The 27,455-nt window shown below is 39.2% G+C and overlaps 1 protein-coding gene and 1 long non-coding RNA gene across 2 annotated transcripts in view; both read left to right on the top strand.

Moving 5' to 3' along the window:
- SMYD3 (SET and MYND domain containing 3) overlaps nucleotides 1-27,455 on the top strand; it is a 630,991-nt gene that overhangs the window by 135,192 nt on the left and 468,344 nt on the right. The window lies entirely within an intron of this gene.
- Nucleotides 13,961-14,798, top strand: LOC132539012 (uncharacterized). Its single transcript, XR_009550323.1, has 2 exons — nucleotides 13,961-14,326; nucleotides 14,669-14,798. It is a non-coding gene; the product is annotated as an uncharacterized LOC132539012 (long non-coding RNA).

The following is a 27,455-nucleotide window of genomic DNA, read 5'->3' as shown; positions in this document are numbered from 1 at the left end:
TTATATGGAGCTTCCCAGCCTGCTTTTGAGAGTTATTATATGGAAGAACCACTTAGACATTATATAATAATAATGATAATAATACATGCAACTGATAATATATACCAGTGGCCTGCAGGGTTATAATTTAGTGAGATGTGTTTCTTGTCACAATACGTGTAATCCGAATGACGGAAGATAAAATTGAGGAGAAAAGTAATGAACTAGTATAATATTTTTCTCTCTCTCTCTGCATTTCTGTATGTTTGTATGTATGTGTGTGTTGTTGCTCAATCAGTATGTCATATGGTCTAGGAATCCCTGGGCCATTTTAGGTTTTGGGGGACAAGTAGTGAGTATGCTTGTGCAACTGACAAAGTGATGTATTACTTTGTAGGTTATTGGAATAGAGTCCAGATGCACTTAAGCATTATAAAAGAATTCACCCATTGCCACAGAGACCCACTGCCACATTTCATTATGTGGGCCAGTGCTGTTGCTCTCAGACTACAGGAAATCTAACTAAAATTGAACTGTTTCAAATCTTTTTCTTTGTTTGAGAATGACATTGCACTCATTATTATTTTTTTTTCATTCACTTTTCAAACCCCTGCTATTTACTGTTATTTACTCCACAGTCACAGAGTCCTTTCTAACTCCTGGGCTGAAGCGAAACCACTAGCAGAAAGTATATTGTGGCCACTGACCTGGATATCATATGTCACAAGAGCCAGTGATTTTCTAGAAGGGCACAGTGTTATTCCAGATTAGAATGTAAACGGGGCTGAAAGAATCAATCTCTCAGCAGATAGTGTAACCAACCCCAATGATGAAAATCAGGGATCTGTAAGAGAACTCATGCTGAAGGTTACATGCAGGGTTCTCCTTACAGCTTCTGTGTAAGAAACCCCCCACCCCATTGTGCCAGAAGAAACAAATGTTATTCTTTTTTTTTTTTTTCCTCCTCCAGGGTTATTGCTGGGCTCGGTGCCTGCACCATAAATCCACCGTTCCTGGAGGCCATTTTTTCCCCCCTTTTGTTGCCCTTGTTGTAGTTTAGTTGTGGTTATTATTATTGCCCTTGTTAACACAATTCGTTGTTGGATAGGACAGAGAGAAATGGAGAGAGGAGGGGAAGACAGAGAGGAGGAGAGAAAGATAGACACCTGCAGACCTGCTTCACCGCCTGTGAAGCGACTCCCCTGCAGGTGGGGAGCCGGGGGCTCGAACCGGGATCCTTACGCCAGTCCCTGCGCTTTGCGCCACATGCGCTTAACCCACTGCGCCACCGCCCGACCCCCGAAACAAATGTTATACTATAGATTTTTTTTTTTTTTTTTGGTCTCCAGGGTTATCACTGGGGCTCAGTGCCAGCAGTATGAATCCACTGCTCCTGGAGGCTGTGTTTTCCATTTTATTGGATAGGACAGAGAGAAATTGTGTGTGTAGGATAGACAGACAGACAGACAGACAGACAGACAGGCAGGCAGGCAGGCAGGCAGGCAGGCAGGCAGGCAGGCAGGCAGGCAGGACTGCTTCACTGCTTATGAAGTGTCTCCCCCCTGCAGATGGGTAGCTGAGGACTCAAACTCAGATCCTTGTGAGGGTCTTTGTGCTTTGTACTATTTGCACCTAACCAGCTGCACCACCACCCAGCCCTGATATATTTTTTTCTACAGAAAAAATATATTTTGTGGAAAAAATATCTGCAGTATGGGAATGGGACAGTAGTGTTGTCCAGTAGGCTGTTTTGTGATGGAGTGATGGGGCAGTGCGGTGTCCTGTACAGTGTGGTAGCCATTAGCAACTTGAGATGTAAATGAGATGAATGTGACTGAGCACTGGAGTTTTAATTTAAATTGATTTTATTTGAAATTTAAATAGCTATGTGTACATAGTGTCTAATTTTGGACAGACACCTAAGTCTGTCACTTCTGTTCGTGATATAATGCTGACAACCTAGGACACATTCAAATGTTGATTTTTTTTTTCCCTTTTAGAAATTATGTAGCTTCTCATTATGCTTCCTTTAAATGACTATCCACCCAGAGCTGAACAACAACACCATTTTTTTTTAAGTCTGGGTAGATAGCATAATGTCTATGCAAAAAAAAACACAAAAACTTTCATGCCTAAGTCATTGGGGCCTAAGGTTCACTTCTTAGCACCACCATAAGCCAGAGCTGAGTACTGTTTTGGTCTCCTTTCTCTCTCTCTCTCTCTCTCTCTGTATCTCTCATTAGAATTAAAAACAAACAAACATACTAACACAGTGTCATTGCACATGTATCCCCTAAATTTCAATATGGTATCAGGAACCCTTAGAATTATAGAACTGGGAGTCAGGCAGTAGTGCAGCGGGTTAAGCACATGTGGCACGAAGTGCAAGGACTGATGTAAGGATCCCGGTTTGAGCCCCGGGCTCCCCACCTGCAAGGGAGTCGCTTCACAGGCAGTGAAACAGGTCTGCAGGTGTCTATCTTTCTCTTCCCCTGTCTTCCCCATCTCTCTCCATTTCTCTCTGTCCTAACAACAACAATATCAACAACAACAACAATAATAACTACAATAATAAAAAAACAAGGGCAACAAAAGGGGGAATTAAATAAATATAAAATATTTAAAGTAAAGAATTGTAGAGCTATAGATAAGCAATATATGAAAACATACCACGGGAGTCGGGCTGTAGCACAGCGGGCTAAGCGCAGGTGGCGCAAAGCACAAGGACCGGCATAAGGATCCCGGTTCGAACCCCGGCTCCCCACCTGCAGGGGAGTCGCTTCACAGGCGGTGAAGCAGGTCTGCAGGTGTCTATCTTTCTCTCCTCCTCTCTGTCTTCCCCTCCTCTCTCCATTTCTCTCTGTCCTATCCAACAACGACAACAACAATAATAACTATAACAATAAAAAAACAAGGGCAACAAAAGGGAATAAATAAATAAAATAAATATTTTTTTAAAAAAGAAAACATACCACTTATAATCACGTGTGCCAAAATGAAAATGAACATAAATCTGTAGCTACTTAGTTCCCCAAGCATAGTATTGAATAAACTTGATGTAGGGTGGGTGGTCTCCTACTTTGGCCATTTTGTTGTATTTTTATCTCCTTGAATTAAAGGATAAGTTGAAGTGGAAATGAGGAAGGGAGGGGAGGAGAGAGAGAGAGAGAGAGAGAGAGAGGGAGAGATTTAAGATATTTAAGGGGGTGGGGATAGATAGCATAATGGTTATGCAAAGAGACTCTCATGCTTGAGGCTTAGTCCTAGGTTCAACCCCCACACCACCATAAACCAGAAGTAATCAGTGTTCTGGTTAAAATAAATAAATAAATAAATGAGAGAGATATTTAAGGAAGGAAAAAAAATGAAGAAGAAGAAGAAGAAGAAGAAGAAGAAGAGGAAGAAGAAGAGGAAGAGGAAGAAGGGGAAGGGGAAGGAGAAGAGTACCTGCCAAGCTGAAAATACCTCTGTAGCTGTGACTGGCTTGGAAGATCTGGCTGTGGGGTGGGTTTTGTCTGGGCCTTCAGGAGTCTATAAGAACATTAGAGAAGGTAATTAGAAATGTGACTAATGTAAGTATGGGTCCTCTCTGATCTATGTGTTGTTGATATTGACAGTGATTAGCAGTTGACCTACATCTCCTTAATACTGTGGAAAAAAGTTTGGAGAAAAATGTAGAAAAGACAAATATAATAGTTGTGGCCATGGTGCATGCATTGTTGACTGCAGAGAAATACACCAAGTACAACCCTGGGGCATACAACTGCTGGGCATACTTTTCCTCCACGCCCAGGCATCTGGCCTACTGCACTGTGTAGTCTAGATTCTCATCTAATGTGCATTAATAAATATGCTGCAGGTCATTAACCTCCTAATAAAATGATAAAAATAAATAAATATCCTGCAAAAATAAGCTTTTTCTGAAAACATATAAATTAGTTTAGTCCAACTGGAAGCTCTAGTCTTTGCTAATGTAGCTTTTTTTTGCCTGGTCTTTTCATTGGGTTATTTCTGTGTATCTTATTGTACCTTAAATGTCAATTTATTCTTAATGTATCTTCTTCCTCACTTTCCCACCTCATTTACTTCAGACATGTATATTTCTAGCAGTGTCACTGAAATCATTTCTAATATATTAGGAACTGAAATACTGGAATCCTTTAACTACAGGTAATAAATGAGATACAAAGATGAAGATAAATCAAGGCTATTTTTTATTAAAAATGCACTTTATATTGTTTTATTGGATTTAACTAAATATATATAGTAAAAAATATCTTAATCCTGTGCAGGGAGACAGCATAATGGTCACGTAAAAGGACCTTCACACTCAAGTGTCCAAAGTCCCAGGTTCATTTCCCAACCACCATAAGACAGAACTGAGCAGTGCATTTGTCTCTCAGTCTCTCTCTCTAGTGTTCTCTCAGTCTCTCTCTCTACCTCTGGTTCTCTCTCTCTCTCTCTCGCACTCACACACACGCTCATTAAAATAAAAAATAAAATGTGTTTTTTTAATAAATAAATGAAATCTTTATTTTTTAATGTTTATTTATTCCCTTTTGTTGCCCTTGTTTTATTGTTGTAGTTACTGATGTCATTGTTGTTGGATAGGACAGAGAGAAATGGAGAGAGGAGGAGAGAAAGATAGACACCTGCAGACCTGTGAAGCAATTCCCCTGTAGGTGGGGAGCGGGGGGCTCGAACCCGAATCCTTATGCTGGTCCATGCGCTTTGCGCCATCTGTGCTTAGCCCACTGTGCTATGCCTGACTTCCAAAATGTGTTTTTAAAAAAGGAGAAGGGAAAAAAAAAAACTTAATCCTACCTCTCAATTTCTTAACATTTTTGGTTATTTGTTTTTTAGCTGGAAAATGAATGTAGACCCTTGTGCATATGCAATAATGATGAATTACCTCCTGACTAATTTTTTTTTTTTAACTTTCTTCCAGTTGTTAAAGTGTTGAGTGTCATTTACTATAATCCAAACCAGTATTAGGTTTACAGGGCCTGGTCTCAAGTTAAGTAGTTAATACACCTCAGATTTTAGTGGAGTCTAAGTTAATGTTGAGTTTTACTGCATTTACTTGTTTGATGATTCTAACAGAGCTTGCATAGGGATAATAATTGTCTTTTAGCATATATTTACATACATATATATTCCAGTATATCTCTTGGCCTATTGTATATAGTGTTTCTTTTAAAGATTATCAAGGGGTGACAGTGATGCTGATGCTATCAGAAGAGATTGAGAGATATATCTTAGTTTCTTTTGTATAGTTAGCTGAGTAGATAGAAAGACTGAGGGAAGTAGAGTGTGTGAGACGAGCCCTAAGTAGTCAATATTTGATTAGACAAATTATAACAGATGATTAAGCACTTTTACTTTGAAGTATGTAGTAGTTGCCCCTAACTTTTTTTGGCCTGCTTCACCGCTTGTGAAGCGACCTCCCTGCAGGTGGGAAGCTGGGGGCTTGAACCAGGATCCTTGCACCCATCCTTGTACTTCATGCCATGTGTGCTTAACCTGCTGTGCTACTCTCAGACCCTCCAGTTGCCCCTAACTTATGGTACATGTACCCAGCCTCTTTGGCCCTACCCTGTATCTAGGGTCTGTAATTTTGTTAGAGGGTATGCCATTTGAAGTGGGACAATTCCTAACACTATCCCCTTTGTTAGGAGAAGTCCCACCAGGTTGTTGGAAGATTGATATCTCATGCTTGGCGTATCTGGTTATAATCAGAAGTAAAAAGGCAGTGGCAGCATAATGTGGCATGGTGACACTGACTGCGTTGATTTAGTTGAGGTCAGCACAAGTTGTATAACAGGGTAAAGGATCAAGAGGAGAGGCATCAAGAAATACAAGCAAAGTTGAAAAGGTTCCAGGACTGAGAGAAATACAGATTTTAAAGATGGTTGGGGGGAGTTGGGCGGTAGCACAGCGGGTTAAGTGCAGGTGGTGCAAACTGCAAGAACCAGATTAAGGATCCCGGTTCGAGCCCCTAACTCCCCACCTGCAGGGGAGTTGCTTCACAAGTGGTGAAGCAGGTCTGCAGGTGTCTGTCTTTCTCTCCCCCTCTCTGTTTCCTCTCCTCTCTCCATTTTTCTCTCTCCTATCCAACAACAACAATAATAATTACAACATAAAAAAACAAGGGCAACAAAAGGGAATGAATAAATATTCTTAAAATTTTTTTAAAAAGATAATGGGGAAGGTTCCTGGCAGTCTTAGAGTTTAAGAAGGCAATAGATAATTATTATTATAATCAAATTACTTGTGAGTTTGGTTTACTTTGAATATTCCATAGTTAGGATTTACTGTACTTGACCCTCACCATGAATTTTGTCATTTAACACTATCTACTAAAAACTGTATCTTAGATACTGAGAGAGCCAGTATATAAGATGATACCTATCTGGTCTAGGGTTGTAGGCATCTTAGCATTTGAAAAAATAAAAGGTTATTTTTAGAAATGTTTTAGTAATTTAAGCCCAGTGTCATAATTCAGTCAGTTTATGAAACACTAAATAACTAGACTACAGGAGTATATACTCAGAACTGAAGTGTAGGCAGTTAAAGAACTTGAAATATTCAATCTGTTTCCCTCCTCATATATTGACTAAATAGTGATTTATAAAATTAGAAGTTAAGAGAAGGATCTCTTTTCTTTTTCTGAGAGACATTGAGGAGAGAGACACCAGAGCACTGCTCCCTCATTGGCGGAACTGCCACCCGGTGCTGGGCTAGAACTTAGGCATGAGCTCCCACTAGGCAAACTGTCTTCCTGTCACAGCATATTTTTGTTCCTAATTTGATTCTGCTTATTAGAACTTCTCAAAGATTTTCTCTACTTATTAAATACTCTCATTGTCAGTTGAAATGCATTTTTATTTTGACTTTGCATGTTATCATTAGGAATATAATGAATGTATTCCACTTGCCAAGAAGAAATAAAGATCATAATATGATTTATTTTTCTCCTTTTACCAAGGGAAAGCTAATCTCCATTCTTTTTAAATTCAATTTTACTATTATTTTTTATTTCTACCAGGGTTGTCACTGGGCCTCAAATATCCACTGTTCTCATGGCCATTCCCCCCGCCCTCCCGTTATACTTGATAGGACAGAGAGAAGTTGAGAGAGGAGGGAGAAACACCTGAAGACTTGCCTCACTGCTCATGAAGCATCCCCTCTGCAGGTGGGGAGCGGGTGCTCAAACCTTGGGCCTTGTGCATGGTAATATGTGTGCTTAACCAGATACAGCACCACCCAGCCCCCTCAATTTATTCTTTATTTTATTAACAACTGCATTTATTTATTATCTGCAAGCTTTTTATTTGTAATCAATAGAGATTTACAAAATTGTAAATTTACAGAGGATAGATTGTTCCACAGTGAACCCAGCACCAGAATTCTGTTTCCCCCCCAGCCTCCTGAGAATAACCACCATGGGTGGGAGGCGCGGTGGAGGTAGATGGCATAATAGTTACGCAAAGAAACTCTCGTGCCTCAGGCTCCAAAGTCTCAGGTTTAGTCCGGAGTACCACCATAAGCCAGAGTTGAGCAGTATTAAAATAAAAACAAACTATTCCATTCAAATATATAGAATTTATTTTTTTGTGCCTGAAAATATTCTTTCATAATGCAGTGTCCGTATGCAGCAATAAAAAGGCTATATAACTTGTAGAAGCCACCCAAGGTTAATCATGAAGAAAAATGTTGCCTTTTTTTCCCCCTCTTTCTTTCTTTTTTTTTTTTAAATACCACAGACTAGTCCTCCGGTGTTTTGTTTTTGTTCTAACTTGTGGTGATGGTTTTAGGCAAGCCCATTATTTGAGGGTCTAACAAATGAGGATGAATCATGAGGGATCCAGGATAGGAAATCTGAAAATGCCTACATCAGGCCATGGCAGAAGGTTCCCGCACTGATTTCAAAATAAACAATATCTGTTGTTTCCATGGAGCACTTCTGATTTGCCTTTCTTTAGTTAGTACCAAACTACTTAGGCTTCTGTGTGAAACAGTTACATCTAGAATTATGAAATGTGTTTCCATCCGTTTCCTACAATTCCTCCCTGATCTTGTTCAAGGTGTTCAGCTTCGAGAGTATATGTGGAATGATATCTCATAACCAGTGTTACCTACTGTTCTGAGCTCACCTTCTGAATCTAATATTATGAGGAAAAATTTGCTGCAGTTTTCTGATAATTGGTTCTTTTTCTTTCTTTCTCTCTCTCTCTTTCTTTCTTTCTTTTCTGAGTTCTACATTTTCTTTTCTGTTTCTGTTCTATTTTTGGACCCTTGAAAATGCCTTAAACCAAGAAAGAGTATTTAGAAAAAAAAGAATAGCTGAGTTGAAAATCATGACTGTGACTAATCTCTCACTGCTATTTTGTTGTTGTTGCCTTTTTCTTTTGTAGGGCAAGAAAAAAATTTTTTTATTTAGTTTTGTTAACTGTTGATTGAAATCAATATGCTTCCACACTGGAAATGAATCTTGTGTTCAGCTCCTCCTTGCCTCTTCTCACACTTTTGTGAAGGGTATAATTAACCTTCTGTTACTTAAGAGGCTCTGTGATACTTCAATTAATCCTCACCTCAGCCTTAAAAAGCATTATTTTGAGGAAATGGATTCAGAGAGGTTATAAAATTTGGTGAAGGGGGGCCAAGTGGTGGCACATCTGTTTAAGTGCACATAATCTAAGTCACAAAGACCCTCACAAATATCTGGGTTCGAGCCCCTAGCCCCCCACCTTCGGGGGGATGCTTTGCAAATGGCGAAGCAGGTCTTCAGGTGTCTATCTTTTTTTTTTCCCCTATCTCTCACCTCTCTCGATTTCTCTCTGTCCTATCCAATAAAATGGGGGGAAAAATGGCCACTAAGAGCAATAGGTTCATAGTGCTGGCACCAACAATAACCCTTGAAGCAAAAGAGAAAAGAAAGAATAAAACTTGGCTAAGGTCCTGCCTCCAAGTTACTGAAACTGGAATTCATATACTGCATTTCAGATTCAAAAATTTACTCATCTAAGGATTACTCTACATTACTTTTGAGGCTGTGGCTCTGATGGGAGTTACATTTATTGACCTAGATAGTCTGAAAAAAAAAAATGTAAGCGTTAGGTAGAACCATCTGATATGCAGGTGGATCCAAGTTATTGTCTGGGGAGATGATGTCATGGCTAGAAAAAGGACCAGAAAGCTGGATCAGGGAAGAGAGTAGCTGCCAAATATGGGAAAGGTATATAAATATTGTTGACTGTAGACCCCATCGATTAGATCTGTTCTGGGGCCCATATTCAGCTTAGGAGCCTATGTGACCTCTGCATCCCTGTAGCTCAGAGCTCACATTCTGTAGTCATGAGTAAGAACATTCCAAGCTGCTCCAATATCAGGACCCATCTTCCTCAGGTGTAGCATAGAGTATCAGATTTAAGGCTCAGGGGAAAAAAAAAAAACTAGTATAGCCACAGGCCCTTTGAAATATGACTAAAATATGCCTACTAGCTATCTACAGATCGGAGACCCCTCCCCACAACTCTTCATCTGCACTATTCCAGCCGTTAGGTTCATGATTAGTCAACAGTTTGTTTGGCTTTATATGATAACTCTCTTTTTCAGCCACCAGGTTGCAGATGCTAGCGTGATGCCAACCAGACTATCCTGGACAGACAACCCCACCAATGTGTCTTGGAGCTCCAATTCCCCAGAACCCCACTACACTAGTGAAAAAGAGAGTCAGGCTAGGAGTATGGATTGATCAGTCAATATCCATGTTCAGTGGGGAAGCAATTACAGAAGCCAGACCTCCCACCTTCTGCACCCCATAATGACCCTGGGTCCTTACTCCCAGAGGGATAAAGAATAGGAAAGTTTTCAAAGGAGGGGATGGGATATGGAGTTCTGCTGGTGGGAATTATATGGAATTGTACCCCTCTTATCCTATGGTCTTGTCACTACTTGCATTTTATAAATCAATCAATCAACCATCCAACCAACCAATCAATCAATAAGTAAATCTTTTGTAAAGAGAAGGAAAGAATTAGTTTGTTTATAGAGATAGATACCTCTCCTAAGCACAGATAGCTGACTCTGTTGTATCTTGGAAGTTTTTATTTCAGTCATTTGGTTTTTAAAAGCATCATGTGATGTAGTTGCAATTTGTCTCGAAGCCACAAAGTGCTACCATGATACATACAAAAATAAACTGCAGCGTGTATATCAGATCCTTCTCTTTATTCTGCCCTTGAAACGTCTGACAGTTTTCAGAAGGCAGCCACCCTAAGTGACTGAGCTGCCCCATTTGTAGGGAGATATTTGAAACAGTCGAGGGTATCTCTCAAAACACATCTGTTTGTAATCACTTCCTTAGCTTCTCCTCCTGTGTCTTTGGAAACTAAAACATTTCATCTTTCCTGTTTTTTTCTTATGTATCTTTTCTTTATTGTATGACAGTGTATTTTGCCATCAGAATACAGTATTCAAATACAGAACTAGATATTAGTGAGTATTATTGGTAACTTTATACCAAAAGAAAAAAAAACCCTTCTACTCTCTTTCCCCTTCCATCTCTTCAGTTCCCTATTCTTTCCCCCCTCCTTTCTTTTCCTCCTCTCCCTTCTTTCCCTCCCTCCCTCCTTCCTTACAGAATAATTGGTCCTGATATTTTCCCCCTTGTTATCAATAGCTGAACTGCTCTGAGAAAAAAGCATTTCTTAGAGTTTCTGCTTTCTTATCTGTAAAAAGACGTTGGTAATGTATTTGTAGATACATGTAAGATAAGAAAGTACTTTTCTCTAGGTAGGAGTAAAAACATGGCAATGAAGTGAAAAAGAATGGTTCCTTCTCATGAAATTACTTTGCCTTCTCAAGCACAGTTATAAAAACCACAGTTCTGGGAAGATGAGCAAAGGGCTCTGGAACCCAATTCCATCAGGACCCAGAGAGAGAAGAGGAAAAAAGGGAGGACATTCAGATGTAATGATAGGTGTAAGTATGACTTAGAAAGGAAGAGAAGGGAGCCGGGTGGTGGCACAGTGGGTTAAATACACATGGCACTAAGTGCAAGAACTGGCGTAAGGTTCGAGCCCTCGGCTCCCCACCTGCAGGGGGTTCGCTTCACAGGTGGTGAAGCCGTTCTGCAGGTGTCTTTCTCTTGCCTTCTCTGTCTTACCCTCCTCTCTCCACTTCTCTCTGTCCTATCTAACAACGACAGCAACAACAGCAATAATAACAACAAGGATGATAAACAACAAGGACAACAAAGGGGCGGGGGAGGAAGGAAGAGAAGGCAGGACCATAGGAAAAAATGGCAAAAGTGTAGATAGATAGATAGATAGATAGATAGATAGATAGATAGATAGATAGATAGATGATAGATAGATAGATAGGTAGATAGATTGTTATAAGAGTAAGAGTCAACCAGTATCTTTGCTTGGGAGAACCACTACAGTTTCCAATGGAAGGAATGAGGACCCAGAACTCTGGTGGTGGGAACAATGTGGAATTGTACCTCTGTTATCCTGTAATTATATAAATCACTATTAAATTACTAAAGTACACGCATGCACGCACACTGCACGTGCACACACACTTCTGAATCTCTTGCCCTCAAGGGATTATTATATTAAGAAGGAGCTCTGAGGTTGGGAGAGCATTGACAGTGGACCAACACCAACATGAGCAGAGTTTTTATTGCTTCTAAGTTTTATTAAATGAAATTAATTGGAATTAATTAAACAAGAATTCTGAGTCCTTCTTAGCATATTCACCATGTTGCTCTTTAGGTTAGTGGCATTTGTGTATGTTGAAAGACTGAAGGAAAGTTATGAAAGGCTTTGAAATTGGTAAAAATAAAATAAATAAAATAAAGTAAGAGTGGTTGTACTGCATGTTTTAAACCAATTAGATTCTGTCATTCATTGTCTTTGAGCTATTATCTTTTTGTAATTATCTGTGTTGTAAAAGTCAGAGGGTAAGGCAAATACTATTTTTCATGACAAGTTAATAATGATAAAAATGCAATATATTACACTGCTCTACATTTGTTGAATAGTGGGTTTTGTTTTGTTTTGCCTCCAGGGTGATCACTTTGGCTCGCTCTGCCAGCACTACAAATCCACTGCTTCTGGTGACCATTTTGTTCCTGTTTTATTGGATAGTACAGAGAAAAACTGAGAGAGGAGGGGAAAATAGAGAGGGAGAGAGAAAGACAGACAGCTGCAGACCTGCTTCACTGCTTGTGAAGCAACCCCCTGCAGGTGGGGAGCTGGGGGCTCTAGCCGGGATCCTTCTGCGGATCCTTGCACTTTGCCCTATATGAGCTTAACTTGGTGCACTACTGCCCAGCTCCCAACAACTTTTCCAATTTGCCTCTGTCTAGCATTCATAGCACTTTTGGTGCTTATTATACAGTTGCTTCTACTTTGGATTCTCCTTTGAACCATATATAACTCTTTACTGGTTCCCTACTTAATGAGTTAAGCAAAATATTTTACTTTTTTTTAAATTTGAGATTCAAGATTTTACCTTAAAGAATTTATTCCTTAACAGAGTTGACTTCTACTGAGGATTTGCTCACATCAGGTTCTTGCTGTGTCTTCACAGTCTTTTCTTTGTGTGTACTCACAGTGAGAGATGATAAGCTCTGTGGTGTCTCTTCTTAAAAGTGCACTTATCCTGCTAGATCAAAACCCTATCCCTATGAACACATTTAACTTTAATTATGTTCTTAGAGGCACCTTCTCAAGTTTTAGCTACACTGGGAGTTTACAAGGATGCGTTTAAGCTACAACACAGAGTGATACTTTTAGAAGCATAAATCATATATCTAAAGCACAGATCAAGAGGCTGAGGAGATAGTATAATCGATATGCCAAGAGACTGTTATGCCAGAGCCTCCCAAGTCCTAGGTTCCCTGCACCACCAAACCACCATAAGCTAGAGCTGAGCAGTGATCTGGTAGAGGAAAAAATCAGAGTCCATAACATCCGCCAAGCCTTGGTAAGGTAGATAGTGCCAATATGTATATTAACTTAAGAAGAGGCTAGTTAGAAAGACTCATTGTTTCCCATCTGTTCTAATTTCTTCCTACTGGGGGGGGGGGGGGGGCGCAATGAACTTGCTTTACTAGCACTTTGGATTTAAAGGCCAGGATGACTCTGGATTAAGGTGTATTGATTCAATATATGTAACAATCTCCCAGAATGGATGAGTGTTCTATATTCTTCTCACTCTTCGTTTTTCTACCTAATTGACTTTACTGGTTTGCTGTTATTTGAGTACTGCCTCTTAGGGAGTAAAAAGACACACAACACACAACACACACACACACACACACACACACACACACACACACACGATCTTCCATGGGTTTGGGGGTGACTCACTTGACTTAAATTGTGCATATGCGTAGATAGAGCTATTTTAAGTTCTTGGGCTTTATTCCTATGCCTAGTGCCTTTTTCTCACCATTTATAAAAGCTAGCTGTTTTGTCTTTGATATAATATGTCATATTAGCACCTAGTAAATCCTCCTAATAATACCTTTCTATTACTAAGGTGTAAATACTGGTGTTTCTACCCCATTTGCTTCTTTCTATGTGTCATTTTCATAAGGCCCTTTAACCTGCTAATGTTCCAGGATATTAATTTAAATTAGCTAGTCAAATAATAGAGACTTCCTCCTCACCAATAATTAACTGACCTCTGTTACCTGTTTCCTTTGCAAGTTCATTTTGAGCAGATCAATTTTCATAGTCTTTGAGCTAGGACTTCAGTTCACTGATGGCTGCAATTTAGCGGGCTTATTATTTTGATGGTTTATATCAAGAACATACACCCAACTACTTTTTTTTCCCCTCCTAAACACATTTAGGTCAGTCAGGATATTTATTTCATTTTCTTGAATTACTTTGTAAGAAATGAAATTCTATCTGCATTTTGAGCATATCCTCACCTTGCTTCTAACTTTGTATGTTAATAATTAAGGGATTACTTGTATAGTTCTGATTTTTTTTAATGTTAAACCAATTTTATCATGTTCAGCTACATGGTTAGAGCTGCCAAATTAAATAATATTGAATGGACTTTATCTGAGTTTGTATTTGCATATTTTGGGGACTTACTTGATATTTCTCCTTACTTTGTTTATTACTTGTTTCCAAGTTTCTCAATGAAAAATACTACTACTAATAATAATAAAACTAGCATGTGGGGAGTCAGGCGGTAATGCAGTGGGTCAAGTGCACATGGCACAAAGTGCAAGGATCGATATTACGATCCTGGTTCGAGCCCCCAGCTCCCCACCTGCAGGGGGTGTCTCTTCACAAGCAGTGAAGCATGTCTGCAGGTTTCTTTTCTTTTTTTTTTTTTGCGACCTTTTCTTTCTTCTTCTTTTTTTAATTTTTTTATATTTATTTTATTTATTCCCTTTTGTTGCCCTTGTTGTTTTATTGTTGTAGTTATTATTATTGTTGTTGTTGTTGTTGGATAGGACAGAGAGAAATGGAGAGGAGGGGAAGACAGAGAGGAGGAGAGAAAGGTAGACACCTGCAGACCTGCTTCACCGCCTGTGAAGCGACCCCCCCACAGGTGGGGAGCCGGGGTTCGAACCGGGATCATTATGCCGGTCCTTGTGCTTTGCACCACCTGCGCTTAACCCGCTGCGCTACAGCCCGACTCCCGTCTGCAGGTTTCTATCTTTCTCTCCCTCTTTCTGTCTTCCCCTCCTCTCTCTATTTCTCTCTGTCCTATCCAACAACGACAACAATAATAACCACAACAATAAAACAAGGGCAACAAAAGAAAATAAATAAATAAAAACTAGTGTGTCAAATCCTGTTCCCTAAATGAGATGAATGAAGGGTGAAGAAAGTTGTCTTTGAGGGGCTGGGTGGTAGTGCATCTGGTTGAGCACACACATTCCAGTGTGCAAGAACAGGCTAGTGGTCAGGGAGCTTCACAAGTGGTGAAGCAGTGCTGCAAGTCTCTCTCTTTTGGTTTATTTTTCTCCTTTTCAATTTCTCTCTGTCTCTATCCAAAGTAAGTAAATAAAAATATTGACAAAAAATTTAAAAAAATGAAAAAAAGGAAAGTTGTCTTTGAAAGTGCCTTCCTTATAAAAGGTTTTAAACCCGATTGCTGTGGACTGTTCCTATAGCAAGGCATGTATCCTAGTTGGTGCATGGTTTTTCTAGCCTCTTGAATGTTGTCTTCTATAAAGAAAATTATACAGGTCAGGAGAATACTTGTACCCAACATGAACAGAAATTCTGAGATTTCTTGTATTTATATGTAGAGGGGATCTTTGACTACCCAAAATGCTATTCATGAAATGATATAACTTATTTTATGTCTCTTAGTCCCATTTCTGACCAAAAAAATATATCAAATGTATTATCATTTTTTTAGCACTCTTAGCTTCGTGGGTTGGAAAGACTGTCAACTGATAGTCTGAACCTGACGCTGTTGACTGGCTACGGAAGAAGGGCAAACGCTAGAAGAAGAAGAAGTTATTCATTAATTTTCTAAGTAGATAGATTTCTTATATCTCAGTTGCACGTTGGATCGACCTTCTCGTGGTGCATCCCGTGAGTACCCATTCATTGGGGAAACTGACGATCCTTCCTAGCCGACTAAATCCACATGGATCCCAGTCACTTTCAAAGCCAGCAACAAGCAGCTCCTGACAGCTTTCAACCTGACCTGTTGACTGGCTATGGAAGAAGAGCAAACGCTAGAAGAAGAAGTTGCACATCATTTCAAGGGAACTTCTTTCCACTAAAAGGAAAATAGGGTGACTGTTTGAAGGTTGAATGTAGAAAGTATTATAGGCAGAACTAACTCCTTTTAATTTTTTCTATTTATTTACTTGTTTTGATAGAACAGAAAGAAATTAAGAGGAAGGGAAGAGAGAGAGAGAGAGAGAGAGAGAGATATTTACAGCTCTGTTTCACTGCTTGTGAAGTTTCCCTCATGTGCGTTTGAATAAGGGTCTTTGTGCCTGGCTATTTCAGTGAAATGGAGTCTCTAGAAACTAGTTCTCCTCTGTTTGTAAGACTGTTAATTTGTTGACCGTGCAAGTCAGTATTCCCACTACTTCTCAAGGATAGAAATGCAAACAGATATATGAGTGGCAATAATTATCCCATTGCTTGTTCACCACTCCAGAATGGGTTTTTGCTTGTTTGTTTTGTTTTTCCCAAGAGAAACACAGAAAGAAGGAAAGACACCATTGCACTGGAGCTTGCTGCAATGCAGTGGGGTCTGGCCTTCAACCTGGGTCACTAATGTAGAAAGTAGAAGCTTTATCCAGGTGAGCACTTTTGCTTACTCTGGGTAATAGTAATTTTGATAACATAAGTAATTGCTTTATCTCCAGGGAAAAAGCAAAACCTTTTGATGCTCTGGTTCTCTCTTCCCTTTTGTTTTTCTATTTTTTAAATTATTTTTTATTTTTTAGATGGAAATAGAGGCAGAGAAAGAGTGAAAGAGACCATAGCACCAAAGCCTCCTTTAATGTGAAGTGGGGGGGTTGGAGGGTGGTGGAGAGAACCAGAGCATCGCTCTGGCACATGCAATGCTGAGGACTGAGTTCAGGACCTCATGCTTGGCTTTCCAATGCTTTATTCACTCTGCCACTTTTCAGGCCACTCACTGTCATTTTGGGGATGATACGAGGGAATCCATTTGTTATTTGAAAATCTAGCGTGCAAAGGGGAGATATCAAGTGTTTAATTTGCCGTCATTTACATACTGTTGTTCAGGTTAACTAGTTAGTGACAAAGTCTTTAGAGAAATAATCTATCTAACATATGAGGAAGGAGTCAGAAAAAAACAGAATTCACCATGTTACAACAGCTAATGGGTTAGTGGATCCAGGTGGTGAGCATCATTGGCTAGTGACATTGTACAGAGAAATAACTCAAGATCACGTGTCTTCTGATGAAGAACACAACCTGTAAAGCATTCCTTGTAAAATGTCAAACTGTAATCTAGTCAGGCCTCTTTCTCTTACTACCAGTTAACAAGAGGTATAGAGGGCAGAGGAACAAAAAGATTTAAACATCATGGTCGTTAAACTTGTAAGAATCTAGACCGGGCAACTGTACAGGACGCATGTCCACATGTCTTGGTTTCACTAACAACAAAAAAATGCGTCTGAAAAGCTGGGGAGGTGACTCAGCAGTAGAACACATGTCTGACATGTGTGAGGTCCTGGGTTTGATTCTTGGCATCACAAAAAGGAAGAACAAAAAGGCACAACAAAATAGTACATCATAAATGACTGAGTAGTGCTTGGACTTCCCCTCCCAGAACAAAACAAAAAGAAAACACATAAACAGAAAAAAATGCACTGAATAAAAAGGGAGGTGGAAGAAGCAACCTATAAACTAAAGGAATTTAAAGTGATATGTCAGCCAGTCCTAATGTCTGACTTTTGTTGTATATCAATTTATACAAACTGTAAAAAAAACATTATAATCTCACTGGGGAAAGGACACATTACCTAAATATTTAATATTAAATTGTTGATATATTTAAGGAATTATAGCACTAATACTTAAACATTGAATTCTCTAAATACTGGTAGTTGGATACCTGGACTTTATTTAAATAAAGTATAAGAAGTCTAACAATGGGGGTCGGGCAGTGGCGCAGTGGGTTAAGCGCATGTGGTGCAAAGCGCAGGGACTGGCGTAAGGGTTCGGGTTTGAGTCCCCGGCTCCCCACCTGCAGGACAGTCGCTTCACAGGCGGTGAAGCAGGTCTGCAGGTGTCTATCTTTCTCTCCCCCTCTCTGTCTTCCCCTCCTCTCTCCATTTCTCTCTGTCCTATCCAACAACAAACAACATCAACAATGGCAATAATAACCACAACGAGGCTACAACAACAAGGGCAACAAAAGGGGGGGGATGGCCTCCAGGAGCTGTGGATTCATGGTGCAAGCACTGAGCCCAGCAATAACCCTGGAGGGGAAAAAAAAAGTCTAACAACACAGGATATAAATTAAGAAAAATTGTTCATCATTGTTGATGTTGTAAAATTACCCCCTGTGTACTCTATTTATGTATATATTGTATAAAGGGTATATAAACATATAAATATACATTTGTATCAGTACATGTTTCAAATAATATATCATAGTCTTGCACTGGGGGTTTATGCATGTGTGATATCCCTGAATCAGTTTTCTCTTCTTATTTTGGAGAGTGAGGCAGAAAGAGATCAGAGAAAGAGAAACAGAAAGAATGAGAGATCTCTCAGCACATTTCCACTATCTGTAATAGTCCAGTGTGGTACCAGCACTCAAGCCCAGTGTCTTATACATGGTAAATTACCTGCTCTACAGAGTGAGTTATCTACTGGTCCTGATGTATAATGTAGGGATCATGAAATTACTTCCAAATGTCAAGGAACACAATCATGCTCATCACCCCCCCAATGATAGTCTTGGTTTTTACTTCTTATTCAGAGTCTCTGAACGGTATGTGAATTGCTCCTAGGCTAGAGCATTTAAAATGTCACTGTGTGGTTTCATCTGAGATTTATGTAGCCTTAGTCTTTAATATTCTTCTCAGCGTAGCTGACACTCTGTTACTCCTGCATAATCCATTTTTTTAAATTTATTTATAAAATGAAAGTACTGATAAGACCATAGAATAATAGGGGTATAATTCCATATAATTCCCACCACCAGAACTCTGTATCCAATTGCCTCCCTTGAAAACTTTCCTATTCTTTAACCCTCTGGGAGTATAGACCCAGGGTCATTATGGAGTGCAGAAGGTGGGAGGTCTGGCTTCTGTAATTGCTTCCCTGCTGAACATGGGCATTAACAGGTCAATCCATACTCCCAGCCCATCTCTCTCTTTCCGTAGGGGGGCAGGGATCTTGGGAGGTGGGCTCCAGGACATCTTGGTCGAATCATGCCCAGGGACGTCAGGTTGTCATTATGATAGCATCTGGAACTTGGTGGCTGAAAAAGAGTTAAGATATAAGGCAGAACAAATTGTTGACTAATCATGAACCTAAAGACAAGAATATTGCAGATGAAGATTTTGGGGGTCTCCATTTTGGAAAAAGCTCCTAGGTCTATTTTGCATATATTCCAGGGGGCCCATGACCTCAATAGTTTTTGTCTGAGCTTGACATCTAACGTGCAGGTGACCTAAGTTATTGTCTGGGGAGATGGTGTCATAATTGGAAAAAAGGACTAGAAAGCTGGATTAGGGAAGAGAGTATCTCCCAAATACGGGGAAAGTATATAAATATTGTTAACTGTAAACCTCTTAACTTTGAGCTGAGGCCAATAGTTAGCACAGGAGCCTATGTAACCTCCGCATCCCTGTAGGTCTCAGCTGGCATTCTGTGGTCATGGTTAGGAACATTCCAGGCTGCACCAATTTCAGGATCCATCATCCTCGAGTGGTAGCGTATGTTACCTAACCTCTCTTCAGAGAATGGAACATTCCCTACCCTTGTTGATCCACATTGAGGTAAAGGGGTCCACAAAGGGACCCCTTTATGTTGATCCTGATGGAGATTACCACTGACAGTGGTAAGATGAATCCACTTGAGGTCTAGGCCTACCATGTCTGTGTGGGAGTCCCAGGACTCCCTGACCAGGGCCCCAGGTGATGGGACGGCCTTCTTCTTCTAGCGTTTGCCCTTCTTCCATAGCCAGTCAACAGCGTCAGGTTGAAAGATGTCAGGAGCTGCTTGTTGCTGGCTTTGAAAGTGACTGGGATCCATGTGGATTCAGTCGGCTAGGAAGGATCGTCAGTTTCCCCAATGAATGGGTACTCACGGATGGGACGGCCTGATAATGACTAAATAGTTGTCATTAAAGTATGCCAGTCACTTGCCCTTATTCATATACTCAGAACTGTGGTCTATGCATCAAAAAAGTTTGAGACATTGGATCAATTTTTCCCCTCTCATATTAATTGAATAGTGGTTTGTAAGACAAGTTAATAAGGGTGCATATTAACACCATTCCCACCACCAAATGTCTGTGTCCCAACCCTACTTCCACCCCCATGAAGCTGAACATCCACCCTCACCCTCCACCCAGTAAGAGAGTCTTACTTTGGTGCCATACTACAAACTCACTCAGATTCTGCTTTGACTTCTCTTTCTGTTCTTCTTTCTCAACTTCTTTTTATGAGAGGGACCATCCCATACTCGTCTTTGTCTTTCTGACTTAGCTCACATAGCATAATTCCTTCTAGCTCCATCCAGGATGGGTCAGAGAAGGTGGGTTCATTGTTCTTAATGAACTGCATAGTATTCCATTGTGTAAATAAACCACAGCTTTCTCAGCCATTCATCTGTTGTTGGGCACCTGGTTGCTTCCAGGTTTTAGCTATTAGGAATGTGCTGCTATGAACATAGGTGTACACATATCTTTCTAGTTGGTTGTTATGAAGTCCTTAGGATATATTCCTAGGAGAAAAATTACTGGGTCATTTGAAAGGTCTTTTTCTAACCTTGTGAGAGTTCTCCAGACTGCTCTCCACAGAGGTTGGACCAATTTACATTCCCACCAGCAGTGTAGGAGGGTTTGTTTGTCCCCACACCCTCTTCAGCACTTATTACTGCTGTCAGTTTTGATGCCATTCTCACAGGGGTGAGGTGGTATTTCAGTGTTGTCTTTATTTGCATTTCTCTGACAACCAGTGAGCTGGAACAATTTTTCATGTGTTTGTTAGACTTTTGGATCTCCTCTGTAGTGAATATTCTGTTCATATCCTCTGTCCATTTTTGGGTGGAATCATTTGCTTTTTTGTTACTATGTTTGGTGAGTTCTTTATATATTTTGGTTATTAGCCTCTTGTGTGGTGTGTGGCATGTAAAGATCTTCTTCCATTCTGTGAGGGGTCTCTTTGTTTGTGTGATGGTTTCTTTGCCTGTTTTCAATTTGATGTAGTCCCATTGCTTTGTTTTTGTTTTTAGTCTTCCTTGCAATAGTTTGTATCATCAAAGTTGTCCTTAGGGTTTAGGTGGGAAAGTGTTCCACCAATGTTTTCCTCTAAGTATTTGATAGTTTCTGGTCTAACATCCAGGGCCTTGATCCATTTGGAATTTACTTTTGTTTCTGGTGAGACAAAGTGGTTCAGTTTCATTCTTCTGCATGTTTCAACCCAGTTTTTTTAGCACCATTTATTGAAGAGAGCTTCCTTTCTTTCTCCATTTAATACTTTGGGCCACCTTATGAAAGATTAGATGTCCATAGGTGTGGGGGTTTAGTTCTGGGTTTTCGATTCTGTTCCACTGGGCTGTGTGCCTATTTTTGTTCCAGTCCCAGGCTGTTTTGATGATGATGATGATGGCCTTATAATATAGTTTGAGATATGGGAGTGTGATACCTCCATTTCTGTTTCTTTTCCTCAAGATTATTTTGGCGATTCTAGGTGGTTTTTTTCCCCCTGTATATGGGGATTTGGAGGCTGACTTTGGCTGCATGGTGTTTGTGTCTAGGTGTTTTCTGGTTTCAGATAAATGATAGTAATTTTTGTTCTATTCTCTTAAAGAAACTTGGTGGGACTTTGATGGGTATAGTATTTAATTTGAATGTTCTGGGTAGAATATTCATTTTGATGATATTAAGTCTTCAAATATCATTTTCTATTTCTTTGAATAGTGATTTATAGTTTTCAGTATACAAGTTTTTCACGACTTTGGTCAGGTTTATTGCTAGGTATTTCTTTGATTTTGCTGCAACAGTGAATGGGAGTGATTTCTGGATAGCCTCTTCTTTGGTCTTAGTGTTTGCCTGCATAAAGAAATGCCATTGACTTTTGTACAATGATTTTTTAAAATTATTATTTTCTCTTTTGTTGCCTTTGTTTTTATTGTTATTGTAGTTATTGCTGTTGTTATTGATGTCGTGGTTGTTAGATAATACAGAGAGAAATGGAGAGAGGAGGGGAAGACAGAGAGGGGGAGAGAAAGATAGACACCTGCAGCAGGCCTGCTTCACCGCCTTTGAAGCGACTCCCCTGCAGGTGGAGAGCCGGGGGCTCGAACTGGGATCCTTATGTAGGTCCTTGTGCTTGGCATCACAACCTGCGCTTAACCCGCTGTGCTACCGCCCAGGATGTTGTTGATGTCTGTAGGGATGACATCAACAACAACAACAGTAATAACTACAACAATGAAAAACAACAAGGGCAACAAAAAGGGAAATTAAATAAATATAAAAAATATAAAAAAGTATAGGCATTAACTATTTCCTGAAAGTTTTGTAGAATTCTTTTGTAAAGCCATCTGGTCCTGGACTTTTGTTGTTGGGAAGATTCTTAATAACAGTTTAAATTTCTTTGTCTGTGATTGGTCCACTTAGGTTCTGTAGTTCCTCCTGGTGCAGTTTTGGAAGGGTGTATGTTTCTAGGAATTCTTCCATCTTCCAGATTTTCTAGCTTGGTGGCATATAGTTGTTATCATCCAACTTTTTGAGTACTACCTACTTGATTCCAGAAGGAGTATCTCAGTTCCTTGGCATGGTTCATCCAGCAGACTGCCAGTTGAACTTACAGCCCTAAATTTATAGTGAGATCCTGTGGGGAAAGCTCCCTCCCTCTGCCATTTCACCTTCGGAACTGTTGTTACACTCTGGGAGATTTTCCAATTACTACATCTAATTACAAGGAAGAATAAATTACTGAGGCAAGTTAAATTATCTTGTGTGTCATAACAGTAATTAACATTCAAATAGGAAACTGCTGCCATTTTTACAAACATCACTAAGTAGAGACAGCACCCCCTTTGAAAGCAAAAGGATATTTCCTCCCTGAAGCCTCAATAGGGACTACAAGAGAGAGCTGCTAGCTAGAGTGTTTAGAAAATCTATCTCGATAAAACTGATAGCATTGGGGAGACTGATTTTTTAAATTACTCCTCCATTAATTTAAATCCTGAAAAATAGCATCTTTTCTTTTTTTTGTATTTTTTAAATTTAAAAAAAAATTATCTTTATTTAATAGAGACACCAGAAATTGAGATAAGTGAGGGGAGACAGAGAGACACTTGCAGCCCTGCTTCACAGTTTTCACTGATTATGCCTAAAACTCGCATAATGTTATAATGCAGTGTTTCTCCAATTAATATTTTAATAATAAGATCAAGGTTCTAAATTTTCCCTTTACATAGATTTTATTTTATTATTATTATTTTTTTTTCCACCAGGGTTATGGCTGGGGCTCAGTGTCTGCACAGTGAATTCATTGCTCCCAGTGGCTATAGTTATTATTATTGAGTTGGAGAAATTGAGAGGGAGTGAGGATATAAAGATGGTTCTGCTTCACTATTCATGAAGCTTCCCCTGCAGGTGGGACCAGGGACTTGAACATGGTTCCTTGAGAATTGTAATATGTGTGCTCTGCTGGGTGTGCCACTACCTGCCCCCTCCTTTTACTTTATATTTGAGTAGAAATATCTTTCCAACAGTTTTGGTGAAAGTGTATATAGTTGGGAGATTCATTATCTGTCTATTATGTATGTGTATCTTAGCTCAAGAGTGGTTGACTTGTCACCATTAAAGAGAAAGCATTAGATATAATGCAGCAGACTGTCATGCTTGAGGCATCAGAAGACCCTCGTTCAGTTACTTGGCTCATCATAAGCCAGACTTGAGTGGTGTTCTTCTTTTTGACAAGACTATAGGGTAAGAGGGATATATTTCCACACATTGCCCACCCCCAGAGCTTTGTATCCAATCCCCTCCCTTGATAGCTTCCCTATTCTTTATCCCTCTGGAAAACGAACAAACAGAAAAGCCACCATTAACCAGCACCAATGACAAAAGGCCATAATATTTAAGTGTAATTCTCACTACATTGAAAATGTTTTTATTTAGGGGAGGGGTTGTTTTATTGTTGTCTTTATTTGCGTTTCTCTAATAATCAATGACTTGAAGCATTTTTCTTTTTTAAAAAAAATTTATTTATCTGAAGGGGGGTTGGATAACATACTCTGTCTACCACCTGAAGAAGATGGGTCCTGAAATTGGTGCAACACGGAATGTTCATGAGCACAGAATGCAAGTTTGGATCTACAGGGATGTAGAGGTTACATAGGATCCTATGCTGAATATGGGCCCCACATCAAATCGATGGGGTTTACAGTAAAAAAATATTTATACATTTTTCCCATATTTGGGAGCTACTCTCTTTCCTGATCCAGCTTTCTAACCCTTTTTCTAGCCATGACGTCATCTCCCCAGACAATAACCTGGGTCTACTTGCATATTAAATGTCAGGTTCAAGCAAAAACTAATAAAGTCATGGGCCCTTTGGAATATACCTAAAATAGACCTACTAGCTATTTACAAAACAGAGACCCCAAATCTTTATCTGCAATATTCCAGCCTTTAGGTTCATGATTAATTAACAATTTGTTTGGCTTTATATGTTAACTCTTTTTCAGCCACCAGGTTCCACCCTGCAGGGGTGAGAGCTTGATGAGCTGCAAAGTATCTCTTTTCTCTGTCTCTCCTCCCCTCTCAAGCTCTCTCTGTATCTAAAATAAAACATAAAAATTAAAATTAAAGTAATAGTAGTCTTTCATGCCTGAGCTTCCAAAGATATAGAGTCAGTCCCTGGCACCACCATAAGCCAGTGCTGAACCGTGCTCTGGTATAAATAAATAAATAAATACTACGTTTTTGTGAGTATCATTTCAATTAAAAACTTTAAATACCTTTGAAAAATGAAACATAACACTAAATTTTGATTCCCTCTGAATCTTGAAAGGAATAGCCATTCAGGATACACTATTACTTGCCAATGTAGCTGAAGAAATCTAATTTTGCTAGCTGATCTTCAGTTTTGCAAATCCATACTCTATAAATATCATATTTAAAGATAATAATTATTTTGTTGACTGGTGAGAGGACTTGTGTTTGAATCTAGCAATGAAAAACTAAGGAGGGTACTAGAATTGAATAAAATATTGTCTCCTTAGTTATTTTTGTGTAATATTAGCGTAGACTGAATCTCATTATCACTCTGTTCTTGAATAAATAACCTCAAAGGACTCTGGAAGGTATAGTTAACTTGGGCCAATACAAATTGCTTTTCATGGAGAATGTATTTAAGATAGAAAACACCTCTGAATAAATTGCATATTTAAAAAAGGTTTTTATTTTGTGTTTTATACAGTATGATATACTTGGGATTCATGACTAATTTACACATTTTATTTGCAATGTATTTTAAAGCTCTCCTCAATGAATAGTTGGTAATTAAGTGATTGACATATTCTCCCACTTGACAATCATACCCGCCAGTAAATTGCCTTCTATTTTCCAGAAGTATCTCCAATGAATGTTTGAAAGTTTGCTTAGCAAATCTTGTTCAGCAAAATTGGAAGAGACAGAGATACTTTATTTCCACAGACTTTGTAATGTCTCTGTCTTCCTGGATGGTTGTAAGTACTTCCAGGTCTGCAGTTGAAAGTGTGGTTCGTGGTCTGGGAGGTGGCACAGGGGATAAAGCATTGTATTCTCAAGCATGAGGTCCTGAGTTAAATCCCCAGCAGCACATTACCAGAGTGATGTCTGGTTCTTTCTCTCTCTCTCTCCTTCTATCTTTCTCATTAATAAATAAATAAAATATTAAAAAAAATAAAGTGTGGTTCAACTCAGGTAGTTAATAGTAATCTTTCAAGTATTTTGATCCTCAGCAAGGAACGAAATGTTAAAGTTTATTATAGCTATACAGGGTATACTAAAAAGATTATTTGTTAATTGTTATTTGCTAATCTATCTTTTGTGGAGTTTAATGTGTGGATGATTGTTCAAATGCCAAAGCAGTTATTTTATTTGATTACTGAGTTTTTCCAAGGCATATTTTTCTTTATCTCTTCCAGTGGAAGGAAAATACTGAGCAGGGCTGGGGAGACTGCATAATGATTCTGCAAAAGACTTCCATGCCTGAGACTCTGAGGTCCCATGTTTAATCCCCTCCACCATCATAAGCCAGAGCTGAGCAGTGCTCTGGTCTTTCTCTCATTAAAATAAAATGAATAAAAATGTAAAAGAGCAGAAACAAAACAAAACAAAATACTAAACATACTATCACAATTTATGTAAAAACATCTTGAAACTTAGCTTTAATTTTCTTTGTCCTTTATTAGGTATCAAGCCTAAGATCTTATAAATGTGTATACACTGCCACTGAATCTTGCCTCATTTTTATTTTTAGAGAAAAAGAGGAAGAGACATCAACATACCACTCCATCATTGATGGAGTTCATGTTCTCTTTTTTGGTGCATGGGATTAAACCTAGGACCTCACAAATAGAAATTGTCATGTACTCTACTCACCAAGGCACCTCTGTGGCCCAAGCTTCATTGACAATAGTGTGTGTGTTTGTGTGTGTGTATGTGGAGAGAGAGAGAGAGAGAGACCAACCAGAATCAGAGCACTGGTGGGTCATATGTGGTGACAGGAATGCTAAGTATGTGCTCTTCTTGCTGAGCTACTTCCACAGGTAGCTGGGAATTTTTGATGCAATAAAGATACACTGCTATTTAAAAATACTGTTATGTAGTAAAATATGACTGTGTAAGTAAAATCAGTGTTTGCATCTACATCACTAATATCTCTTCTATAAATTGTATAGAAGTGAGTTATCATCTATACATATATGTATATAATTAAGCCTTGCAAGGAGATTTAACCTCTTCAGAGGATAAAAGAGTGAGATAGCAGTTACCAGAACTAACAACTCATCTTTTTTTAAAATTAAAATATTTATTATTCTCTTTTGTTGTCCTTGTTGTTTTATTGTTGTAGTTATTATTGTTGTCGTCATCTTTGTTGGATAGGAGAGAGAGAAATGGAAAGCAGAGGGGAGGACAGATACGGGGGGAGAGAAAGATAGACACCTGTAGACCTGCTTCACCGCCTGTGAAGCAACTCCCCTGAAGGTAGGGAGCCGGTGACTCGAACTGGGATCCTCATGCTGGTCCTTGGGCTTTCTTTGTGCCACCTGCGCTTAGCCAATTGCGCTACTGCCCAACTCCCTTAACAAGTCATCTTAAGGCTTGATTGGTGTTAAGAATTTAAAGTAAATACTTACATATTACTACAGTCAACATATACAATGATTTGCATTTTGAGAAAAAGCAAATTTGTAAATATCCACCAAGAGTATAAAATTGTTTGTTCATAATGACCCTTGTTTATTGAGCATAGCCACACTTGTAAATGTCAGAAAGCAAGTCCAGCAATTGAAGACCTAAAGTTTCTTGCCATGTCTGTAGAACTGTAACTCAACTCTGGAAATCCTTTCCCATGGTAAGAACTATATTATTTTGTTTCCTAAATGTCCTTTGGCTTTGACCTGGAATGAGCTAAAATATTCTGATGACTTACTTGTATTGACTTGCTTTTCCAGGAAGATAATTTTTTTGTAGTAGGTTCAGCCATTAATGCCCACTTCATATACTTGCCCAGTTTGTATATTATTACT

The sequence above is a fragment of the Erinaceus europaeus genome, chromosome 6 (assembly GCF_950295315.1).
Source record: "Erinaceus europaeus chromosome 6, mEriEur2.1, whole genome shotgun sequence".
Taxonomy (NCBI): domain Eukaryota; kingdom Metazoa; phylum Chordata; class Mammalia; order Eulipotyphla; family Erinaceidae; genus Erinaceus; species Erinaceus europaeus.
Note: the sequence above shows the minus strand (reverse complement) of the source record. Positions and strands in the feature narration are given on the sequence as shown.